We start from the raw sequence: 12628 nt of genomic DNA, 5'->3' as shown, positions 1-12628 counted from the left end.
TTTTTGGTGTATTTTATTTAGATAAAACCAAAAGTGTATTCAAAAGGAAAGAGAAATGTAAATGAAGGATTTATATGTCCCCTTCCTGATAAATCCACTCTTAAGGCCTCCATACACTTTAGACTAATGTTGACGGGTTCTGCTGGTGGTCTAATGTGTATGGGGGTTCAGGCCAACTGATGGTCGGGAAACACTGGACTGCCGACATTGTTTTCCTTGAGATAAGCCTCCAGCCAAAGTCATTCGCTGGCTTGCCCATAGTATATACAGAAGCGCTCGACCAAACGAGAGGTCCTGTGTTTGGGAAAGTTGGCTGAAATAGCTATCAGCCAAGCAATTGGGCGAAGCATCGTTCGGCTGATAGACATCTTTAGCTTTGGCTCAAACAACTAGCGTTTTAAAAAAAAAAATCATAGTAACATAGTAACGTAGATTGAATAAAGACCTAGGTCCATCCAGTTCAACTTTTCTCCCCCAATTGTACTCCCTACATTAACACTACACTAACTTACTGTGACTAGGCCTCACAAATGTATTATTACCATTTTTATTATTACTGCACTATTACAATTACAAATGAACCAGTTTATATTTTTTTAATTAGTTTTATTTTCGTATTACTCTTATGACTCTACTAATGATATTAGTAAAATCCCTATACCTAAATCTGTGGATCCAGAAGAAGGCAAAAACCCCAGGATACATTCAGCCAATTTGCATCACGGGGAAAAATTCCTTCTTAACCCCGAGAAAAGGCGATCAGTACCAGAACCCTGGATCAAATGTACTACTGTAGGTGTAACATTCTGCCTAATTTAACTGTAACCCATAATGTTACCTGTTACCTTAATCTGTAGAGTACTAATGATCACTCTGTCCCCATACAAGATCATGTTATAAGCTGCACATCTCCTGTTTATACCAGGTACTGCCAAGAACAATGCTTTTTGTTCCAGCATAAACGATCCAATCACCTGATAAATAAGCAGCATTTTGATGGTTTGTTGAGTGATTGCCGACATGTTTAGACTTACAAGCTGTTGTCTGCATTGATGGTATATATAAATGTAAATGTGTATTAAATATACACACACTCCATGCTATACACTGTATGTCCACGGCCCCACTATCAGTATTTGGTCAGTGTATTTGATCAGTATTCGGTCAGTATTTTTTCTCAGGAGTGGGAGCCAGAACCAGGTGAGGAACAATCAGAGAAAAAGTATAATAGAAACAAGTCACCAATTCTGTATTTATCACCCACTCCTGGTTTTGTCTCCCACTCCTGAGAAAAAATACTGATCGAATACTGACCAAATACTAATAGTGAGGCCGTGGCCTATGTTACACACACACACATCAGTATAACACACCCGCGTATTATGCACACCTCCATGATATAGTTAGGCCTCACCCACCCCCATTACACAAATACACATCACCTGATCTGCTTCATCCAGTAAGAATTCAAGTTTATACAGCTTGGAGGTATAAAATCTGCATAAAAATGATGATATGGTCAAAATACTCACTTGCCTAATAATTGTGCACACAGTGTAATTCACACACATCAGTATATAACACACATCTGTACACACACACATACGTACACACAAATCAGTACATACACACATACGTACACACAAATCAGTGTACATCATACCCATACATCAGTAAAAAGCACACAAATACACCAGTGTATAACACATACACACAGGACATTTTATAGCATACACACATTAGTATATAATGCACACATCAGAATATAATACAAACATTAGTATAATAAACACACATCAGTATATAGCAAAGACAAACACACACAGACACACACACAGACACACACACCAGTATATACACAAGTATATAACACACACAGGAGTATATAACATGCAAATATCGTTATATAACACACACATCAGTATATAACACACAAATCAATATATAAAACACACATCAACATATAACACACATCAACATAACACACACATCATTTTATAACACACACATCAATATATCTCAACTCCATGCTACACACACTGTATGTTACACACACTGTATATTACACACATCAGTATATCACACACATATCAGTGTATAACACACACATCAGTAAATAACAAACACATATCAATGTGTATCACATTCACACATCAGTAAATAACATAGAACAGTATACAACAAACGCACACACACTCCAGTATATAACAAACACATCAGCACAGTATATAACATACATACCAGAATATAACATAAACACTACAGTATATCACACACACAGCAGTATACAACTCACAACAGTAAACAACGCACACATTAGTATATATTACACACACTTAGGCTATGTGCCCACTTTGCAGAAATGAAGCAGAAAATTTCTGCTTCATTTCTGCATGTCCTTTCCCAGAAAAACGCTTGCGGAATTTGGCAAGCGTTTTTCGCGCGTTTTAGAAGCGTTTGGGACATGCGGAATTGCCTTGCGTTTTTTATTGCATTGACAAGGCAATTCCGCATGCGTAAATGCAAAATTAATGGACATGCTGCGGATTTTTGAGCGCATCAAAAACGCTGCGGAAAAATCCGCAGCATGGGCATTGAAATTGCGGATTCTCATTGGGGACCATGGGGGACGGATTACCAAGCATTTCACAAGCGTTTACGCTGCGGAAATTGCGCAGCATTTACGCTTGTCAAACGCTACGTGGGCACATACCCTGACCAGTCTCTCTGCTCTTGTTCAGTTCTTCCGCATTCCCATTGGGTAAAAGACCTGTGGTCACATGACGGTGATGTCACCAAATGTCCTTCTGCACTTCTAAACTCAGGACTGGCACTGGTAATGCAGGACTGGCATAATCAGTGCAGTTTCTGGTTGGTAAAAGTTGAAGATACTTTTGGAGATGGGAACCCTAGTCAATTGTTCAGTTTGCCCTATTCTAGAGCCGGACCTGCTTCTTATGCTACAAAGAGGCATTTGAGCCCTATTAGGCCACAGAGCCCATATACAATTGCTACCACTGAACCTTCATAGCTGTGCCCTTTACGTTTTATGTGCCAGAGTGCACAGTTACATTGTTTGCTTCATAAGCACATAAAAAATAGTGTTTCCTGGGAGTACTTACTTTTCCCCTTGATGCTAATTAATGTTCTGTCTAACATGCATTAAACCGGATTTTCGATGGTATGTATTCTGACACATGATCTAATATGGAATGCTAAAATTAAAGGAATCTGTATAATAAGAATACAATGATTAACAATAATCTTTTCTTCACAGTGACCATTAATGTAGTGTGCGTCCCAGACAGATCATCACATGATTGACGTGGGACTCTCATGCATGTTAGCATTCACAATGTAAGCTTTCAGACAGTACTCTCGTGTCAGTGTTGATAATTGGTTTATATATGTGTGTTATGAACCTGTTTGAAAGTTTCAAATACCCTAAAAAATGAATTTACTTAATGAGCGTCTTTCAAATTATGTTTCATTTTTGACATTCCCTATTATAATTACTGAAAAAAAATAAATTAACCCCCGGCACATAAGCACTGTCTTGAAAGAAGAAAAGTATATACAATTATGACCAATCATTTAGTGTTTTATGTGGCCAGGGCTACAGATAGTTTTGCCACATGACATCTTTAATAGCAGATGTTACTTTTACCCTTTATCTTTCTCCTTCCACAAGTTCTCCACGTGACTTTCACTTATCTCAGTGCATCCAGCTGTGATGTTTGCAACCTTATCCTTAATAAATGAATTTAACTCCACTAGGATTTAATACTTTTATGCAATGAAGCAAGGAAAAGTCCAATAAATAAATTCCACCAATACAGTTTTTCATAACTTTGAGTATATATATTTTAAATCCTTTTATTAATTAGACCTTTTTAGATGACATATAATATATTCTAAAATGTGGTAAAGAGACAAAGAAAGAGGTGGTCCATTATAAACTATGTAACTATGTAAGTGTGTTATCCCCAGCAATATGCACAGAGAGCAAAAACAATTAATCGCACCTGATAGGATTGTGGTCCAGAACAGCTCTGTAAGGCTATGTTCACATGAAGCGATTTTAATGCATTTTTGCGGCGTATTTTCGCTGCAAAAACACCGCAAAAATGCATTTAAATCGCTTTTAATAGGTCAGCCATTTACTGCAATGCAAATCCGCATGTGCTGTGCACATCATGCGGAAATTTCCGCTGCAAATTCGCATTGCGGTAAAACCCGCAGCAAGACCAATTCCAGTGCGATTTCGCGGCAAAATCGCTGCCATTGACTTGCATTGGATCGCATAAGATCCGCATGACTACATGTAATCACATGACCGCTAACGTCATGGAAGGTCCTTTTACATTACCGGTACCCGCCACGGAGCCAGCAGCGACGCAGGGAGCAGAGCAGGGGCCATCAGAAGGTGAGTATAAGGTTATTTTTTATTTTTTACGTTCTAATTCTTTTTTTTTTACATTATGTTGATCACACAATATAAATCCATGCCGGTTGCATGGATTTATATAGTGTGACCAACTTTCAAGCACTTTTCCAAGTGATGCTAAAATCGCTTGGAAAAGTGCTTGACAAACACTTGTCCCTGGCAGAAAAAAAGCATGTACAATCCGCATGTACAATCCGCATGTACAATCCACATGTACAATCCGCATGCGTTTTTTCTGCCAGGGAGATGCAGAAACGCTCAGGAAAAATCCAGAGCATTTCTGCATCGTGGGCACATAGCCTTTCTCATGAAAATAGTGGAAAGACTACTGCTCTGGCCACTGACCAACACAACTCTGAAAAGACATGCATAAACCAAACAGGAGAGAGCAGTGATTCCCGATGATACCTGAAGAAAGAGTCAACCCAATTCCGAAACGCATTGTATGAATAAAGATCTAAGGAATGAATATCCATTGTTAGTACTCTTTGGCAGCACCCAGAAATCAACGCTCTCTTTCCTGTTTGGTTGATGCATATATTCTAAAATGACAATTGTATAAAACAAATAAAATCTATTCTGCTCATAGTTTATATAAGATGTATAAAGTTGTAACACAGCCATGAAACTATTTCTGTATGAGGTTCATTATATTATATGTATGAAACGATATAGCAAATGCAATTGCATCTTGGCTATGTGCCCACGATGCAGATTTGAAGCAGAAATTTGTTGAGCATTTCTGCATCTCCTTGGCAGAAAAAACGCATGTGGATTCTACATGCATTTTTTCAGCATTTTTACATGCATTTATGCATGCGTTTTTTTCAAGGTTTTTCCAAGCGATTTTGAGCATCACTTGGAAAAGGGCTTGACATCAGCGGTCGCGTGACCATCAGCTAACTAAATGACATCACCGCAGGTCCTGCCAGTACACCGCGGGAGGAGAGGACTCGGCTAGGAGGAGACCGGTTTCCGCTGGAGAGGTGACTATGAATATTTTTTATGTTTTACTTTATTCTATTTTTACTTGCAGGTTCAATGGTACCCGAGTTGGAGGAGAGTCTCTTCTTCTCCAGACCCGGGTACCATCCGCGCATTGAACCGCATAACATCCGCATGTATACATGCAGATATTATGCGGTTCAATGCAAGTCAATGGGCGCAATTTTGCGGCAAAATCGCGCCCAAATTGGATGATAATCCGCAGCGGAAATTTCCGCAGCATGTGCATAGCACATGTGGATTATCATTGAGATACATCCCAGACCTCTTAACAAGTGATTTTAATGCCGCCAAGGAAACACATTAAATCTGCATTGTGGGCACTCAGCCTTATGGTAAATAGTGTTTTTCTTAGATTACTAATGTCAGAAATATTTCTGGTCTAAAGTCTAGTGATTTTTATTACAAAATCAGAAAAGTCTCGGCACTCATGGAAGGTGTGACCTTATATCTTTATTATATCACACTGCTCAAACTGAACGTTTAAGCCCATCCAAAGCTTTCCGCAGCAGTATCTGGAGCTGTGTGATATAATAAAAATATAAGATTACACCTTCCGTGAGTGTCGGGACTTCTCTGGTTTTGCACTAATTACCCTCCATTACTAGTGTTGAGCCACCCCCGTAGTGTTCGAGTTCGGTTCGGTTCATCGAACACCCTTGTGTTCGCCGAACTGTTCGTCGAACACCATTAAAACCAATGGCAAGCAAACAAAAACACATAGAAACACATAGAAAACACCTTCAAAAGGGGTCCAAAAGCTGACAAACTGCTCAGAAGACATAACTAACACATGGAAAAGTGACAAGTACATATAGTCATGCGAAAAGAAAAGAGGTGGAGGAGTAAAAGGAGGGGGAGACACAGATATAGGCATGTCATGCCCTTCTAAAATCCAAAGAGTGAGAAGCCGACACGGCCAGTCCGTTCCTGCCCGTGCCACCTCCGTTTGTGCCAGAGCCGTGGTGGACCCTGACGGCCAGCCCCCCTCTCCCAATACTGGTGCCTGTCCGCTGGTGGGTCGAGCGAGCCCCCCTGTGGTGGAGGCAGCTCTAAGCTTTTTAATTTAAATTGTCTCTCTAATTTGAATGAATACACTTTAAATCCTTTTACAAGGATCTATTGAAGGGCAAGTCTCATGCCAGCAGCCGCGTAATTCCAGCTCCAGTAGCGTCCACTAAAGCTGCTGCAGTTAAAAAGCTTTTATAAGGATCAAGCTTGGCTGTCCACCGCAAGGCGTCCTACCGCCAGTCCCAGCCCCTATGCCTTGGGGTGCCTCCTGATGCTCTTCACTGAGTATCCCGTGGTCCCAAAGCATTTTCTTTGAAAAAATTAAGTGTCCAAACTACAGGTGGTGTAGCTTGCTTAACAGCCGGGATAATCCGCTGACTAGCAGACACTGCTACTAGGCACAAAGTATTTCCTGGGCTAGATGCAGTTAAAAATTTGTAATTAGATACTCTCGTTGGATGCTGAGAAAGCATTCCATAGAGTCTCCTGGCACGCCATATATTATTCTCTTAAAAAGCTTGGGGTAGGGGTCTAGGGGACCCTTTTATAGCCAAAATCACAGCCCTGTGTCGCAATGCGTCACCTAGGCTGAAGATAAATGGAACTGTAGCACCCCGAGGGCTCGGTTGCTGCAGAGGTATTGCACCTCACCCAGAGGTGTGATATCTCACTCTCAGGTAAGGATGGAGTGTGAATCAGGACCCCGACACCTGCATGCATTACACCACATTGCCGTGGGGCAGGGCGACCAATATGCCCCTGAGATGGGCACGACAGTCCCTGTCCCTGGCTGGAGTGGGGGGAGGGAACACTGAGGAAGGGGAACCCTGTAGTGCAGGAGCAGGGAGGAAGCAGTTCCTGGGTGCATTGAGAAGGGAGTATAAAAGGTGGGCACCATCTTAGTTCAGTGCAGAGAAGTCTGAGCAGAAGTGACAGGGAGCAGGGGCTCTGCATGAGCTCTGCTCCAGAGGCAGGCCTAGTAACAGAGGCCCAGGCCTGGAAGAGGGAGAAGGAAGGAAGAGGAGCGGAGAAGGCTCCAGGAATGAGGAACTAAGGGATCCCAGGGGTGTGGACGGGCGAGTCGCCACCACATGCCCGAATCCACCTGCGTGGAGGGGTCAGGCCAAAGGGGGAAACGGGTCCCCGAAACTAGTGGAGGCAGGAAACGACCCTCAGCTAGAAACCGGAGGCTGTGACATTTTATGTGGAGCAGCCCCTCGCTACACCCGCTAGGAGGGCAGCACATAGGGTCAGGGAAACTGGCGCCAAGTTTACCAAGAGGAGGCCCGAGGCAGCCGGACAGAAGGGTTGGTAAGAAAGGCCAGACAAAGGACACACAAAGGGGGTCCTGTGAAGCGCTCCAAAGTTATCTGGGAGTTGTCTGAGCCCCTCACCTGGTGAGCACAGTATGATGTGAGCAGCCGTTACCTGCAGAAGTGGTCTGGATAATAAGAACTGTGAGTAAAGGCCCTGGACTGCATCACTGACTCCGTGTCGTTACTGCTGCTGCCCTGCACCATCACCCCCATCCTCCGCATACACTGCCCTGAGGCTATAGTCCTCCCGTGGGGAGTTATGCTACGCTCTGCTGCACCCACAACACCAGCCTCAGCGGTCTGCCCTGCAGCGGCAGTTCACTCTGACCGCAATCCACGGGTGGCGTAGTCGGACATTTAAACATCAAAACCACATAAATAGTTCCGCCACTGGTTTGACCACCCTGAGCCACGGAACCGGGTCGCCGCCACGGAGACTACAACCACCAGCATCCACCAAAAAGGGTCCGGCTCCGGATGTCCCAAGGCCCAGGGGGCGCGTCAGAACATTTTCATCACCTTTCATAATCACCAATGGGACAAGGCAGGGATGTCCTCTGTCCCCTCTCTTATACATCCTAGTGACGGAGCACCTGCTCTCATCAATTCGCCATAACCCCATTATTAGGTGGATTGAGGTGGGAGGCACCGAGTACAAGTGCTCTGCATTTGCTGATGATGTCAATCACATATATCCATCAGCAGGCTGTTATGGCTGAAATAGATCACTTTGTTACATGGTAAAATTTTAAAATCAATACAGCGAAGTCTGAGGCCCTCGATGTCTCCCTCCCCAAATCCATACAGGATTCCATCCAGTCCAACTTTCCCTTTGCCTGGCCCTCACAGGGTATCAAATTCTTAGGAATTCCTATTCATAGAGACCTCTCCCATCTATGTTATCTTAATTTTGGGCCCTTTATTGAACAACTCCATACAGACCACGGTTGGCAAGTTAGAACTGTAAGATTCACTACGTGAACCACTGGTGTTTTGTGGAAAAGCACATGTACACTGTGTTCCAAATTATTATGCAAAAAGTGTTTAGGAGTGATAAGGGAAGAATTTGTTTGTTTGTCAGTTAAACTCATTGATGGTGATGTGTGTCAGGGCTCTTTATATCACTGTAAGCAATTGCAGACACCTGTGCTAATTAGTTTGGCAGGTGTGTCCAATGAACGGCAAGACTACTTAAGAAGGCTGTCCCACATTATTAAGCAGCCTACATTTTCTGCCAAAATGGGAAAGAAAAAGGATGTGTCGGCTGCTGAGAAGCAACAAATTGTGGAGTGTTTAGGTCAAGGCATGACTACAATCAAAATTGTGCGATGATCAGGATGAAGTGTCTTGGCAATCAAGAAGTATGTAGCTGATTCACAGTACACACGTGTGCGTGCTGATAAGGGCAAATTGAGGACTCTTTCCTACAAGCAATTACGTCAGGTTAAAAGAGCAGCAGCAAAAAAGCCTTGTCATAGCAGCAGACAAGTTTTTGAAGCTGCTGGTGCCTCCAACGTCCCCCGAACAACAAGATGCAGGGTCCTTCAGAGGTTTGCAGCTGTGCGTACGCCATCCTGTCGACCTCCTCTATCCACTGCACACAAGCAGAAACGGCTCTAGTTGGCCAAACATTACATGAAGACTGATTTCAAAACTGTTTTGTTCACGGATGAGTGCCGTGCAACGCTCGATGGTCCAGATGGATGGAGTGGAGGATGGCTGGTTGATGGACACCCCACACAAACACGGCTACAGCACCAACAAGGAGGAGGTGGAGTAATGTTTTGGGCTGGAATCATGGGGAGAGAGATTGTCAGCCCCTTTAGGATCCCTGAAGGGGTAAAGATGAATTCCATAATGTATGTGGAGTTTCTCAAACAGCACTTCCTGCCATGTTTCAAGAAGAAGAACCGTGTATTCCACAGCAAGATCATTTTCATGCATGACAATGCACCGTCTCATGCTGCACATAACACATCTGCATCTCTGGCTGATATGGGCATAAAAGGGGACAACTTAAGCCCCCGTCTCACATAGCGATATTGCTAGCGATATCGCTGCTGAGTCACGGTTTTGGTGACTCACCAGCGACCTCACCAGCGATGTCGCTGTGTGACACTTTGCAACGATCAGGCCCCTGCTGTGAGGTCGCTGATCGTTGCAAAGTGTCCTGGACCATTTTTTGGTCGTTGGCCTCCCGCTGGCCAGCACACATCGCTGTGTGTGACCAGCGGGACCAACGATCTAGCTGGTAACTATGGTAAACATCGGGTTACTAGGGGCACGCGCGCACTTAGTAACCCGCTGTTTACCATGGATACCACTCTGCTACGGTGCGCGGAGGCTCCCGGCGCACCGTAGCAGAGTGGTATCCATGGTAAACAGCGGGTTACTAGGGGCACACGCGCACTTAGTAACTCGATGTTTACCATAGTTACCAGCGTGCTCCTGCTTGCAGCAGGCTGGTAACGGGAGCAGGACATCGTGGAACGATTCTTTCCACGATATCGCTGCTCCCCTGATCGCTGGTGAGCCTGCCTGTTTGACAGCTCACCAGCGATGTATTAGCGATGCAGCAACGATCCCTGACAGGTCGTATCGTTGTCGGGATCGCTGCTGCATCGCTTAGTGTGACGGGGCCCTTATGGTGTGACCCCCATGCTCCCCTGACCTCTACCCCATTCAGAACCTCTGGAGCATCATCAAAAGGAGTGTCTATGATGGCGGGAGGCAGTTCACATCGAAGCAACAGCTCTGGGAGGGTATTCTGTCCTCATGCAAAACAATTGAAGAAGAAACCATCCAAAACCTGACAAATTCAATGGACGAGAGAGTTCAGAAGCTCCTTTCGAACAAGGGGTCCTATGTGCAAATGTAACATCACCTAGAATAAAGTTTTGAGTTGAAAACTGTTTGATTTCAGTTTCTAATAACCTGCTAATGCTTATAATTTAAAAAATGACCATTTTTTTGGTCTTTATTAAAATGAAAAGGTTGATCGAAGAGTGTGGGGGATCTAAGCGTGTGGCAACCCAGTAGTCAGGATTATTTCGAATTCTGACAATCTGAGGGTCATGTTGCAGGTAGTGCAGCAAGAAGGCACTTATGTGTCTTGCGCATCTCGGAGCCCCAAAATTATTTTCCAGGCTAGATGCAGCTAAAAATTATTATTAATTTTAAATCTGGTGGAGCTTAGTATAGATGGCCTAATAGAATCATTACTGCACACTGCTACAAAGCCCAAATTATTTTCCAGCCAAGATACAGATAAACATGATTAGTAATTTTAAATCGGGTGGAGCTTAGTATAGATGGCCTAATAGAATCATTACTGCACACTGCTACAAAGCCCAAATAATTTTCCAGCCAAGATACAGATAAACATGATTAGTAATTTGAAAGCTTAAAACGGTTGGTGAGGTAATTTTAACCAATCATCAAGCTTTTACTCTCCCCAGGATAACACAGGGGTAGAAAAGTCGTTTCGGATCCATGATTTGTTCATCTTTATGAACGTGAGTCTGTCTACATTATCAGTGGAGAGACGCGTTCGCTTATCTGTCAGCACACCACCAGCAGCGCTGAACACACGTTCAGACAGAACGCTGGCTGCGGGGCATGACAAGATCTCCAAGGCGTAAGTGGCTAGCTCCGGCCATTTATCCAGATTGGAAGCCCAAAAAGAGCAAGGGTCCAGTGACACAGTCATGGCTTCAATGTTTACTTGGAGATACTCCTGTACCATCGTCTCTAGGCGTTGACTATGTGTCAGACTTCTTGTCTCCTGTGGCCTTGCAAAGGATGGGCTAAAAAAGTGGTGAAATGATTCCGCAAAATTGATGTTACCAGCAGATACTGTGGTTCTGTTACGGTTTGAGTGCTGAACACTTGACGGTCCCACGGTTGGCAAGTTGGAACTGTGAGATTCACTACGTGCACCACTGGTGTTTTGTGGAAAAGCACATGTAAGATTCTGCAACAGTCTCTGCTGATACTCCTGCATGCGTGCATCCCTTTCTATGGCAGGAATAATTTCTGCAAATTTACTTTTGTACCGGGGATCTAACAGTGTGGCAACCCAGTAGTCAGGATTATTTCTAATTCTCACAATTCGAGGGTCATGTTGCAGGTAGTGCAGCAAGAAGGCACTCATGTGTGTTGCGTATCCAGGAGCGCCAAGTCCCTGTTGTGTTGGTGGCGAGGTAACAATCATGCTTCCTTCCTCTGTCCTCTCCCCACAACCTCGCACAACAGAAATGTGATCAAGGTCTCCCTCATCTGATGAGTCTTCCATCAGTTCGTCCTCCACTTCTTCCTGGGCTCCTGCACCTTCCTCACTAGTTTGGCTGCTACCATGCGCCCTGGTAAAACCATCTCCCCCACCCTCACATGCCTGTCGCCTTGGTGCTGCCGACCGTCTGGACCTTGCAGATGTTAGCCCTTCCGCATACAACTCCTCCTCCTCTACTTCCTCCACCTCCTCTTGTGCCACCACCTGACTCCGAATTCTGTTTAACATGTGCTCCAGCATGTAAATCACCGGAATAGTCATGCTGATAATGGCATCGTCAGCACTAAACATCTTCGTCGCCATTTCAAAACTGTGCAGAAGGGTGCATAGGTCCCTGATCTGAGACCACTCCTCCAGCGTGATTTGCCCCACCTCTGGATCCCGTTGGCCCAGGCTATACGTAAGAACGTATTGCACCAGGGCTTGTGGGTGCTGCCACAGTCGCTGCAACAGAGTTGAATTCCACCCGGTAGGCACATCGCATTTTAGCCGGTGAAGTGGCAGGCCCAACGACTTCTGTAGAGATGTAAGTCGCTGAGCTGCGGGATGCGAACGGCG

General features: G+C 44.3%; 1 protein-coding gene across 1 annotated transcript in view; it reads right to left on the bottom strand.

Annotated features, from left to right (window-relative positions):
- TRAPPC3L (trafficking protein particle complex subunit 3L) overlaps positions 1-12628 on the bottom strand; it is a 147537-nt gene that overhangs the window by 80409 nt on the left and 54500 nt on the right. The window lies entirely within an intron of this gene.

This window comes from Phyllobates terribilis, unplaced genomic scaffold (assembly GCF_046119375.1).
Source record: "Phyllobates terribilis strain yellow unplaced genomic scaffold, ASM4611937v1 Scaffold_3__8_contigs__length_932513732, whole genome shotgun sequence".
Lineage (NCBI taxonomy): Eukaryota > Metazoa > Chordata > Amphibia > Anura > Dendrobatidae > Phyllobates > Phyllobates terribilis.
Note: the sequence above shows the minus strand (reverse complement) of the source record. Positions and strands in the feature narration are given on the sequence as shown.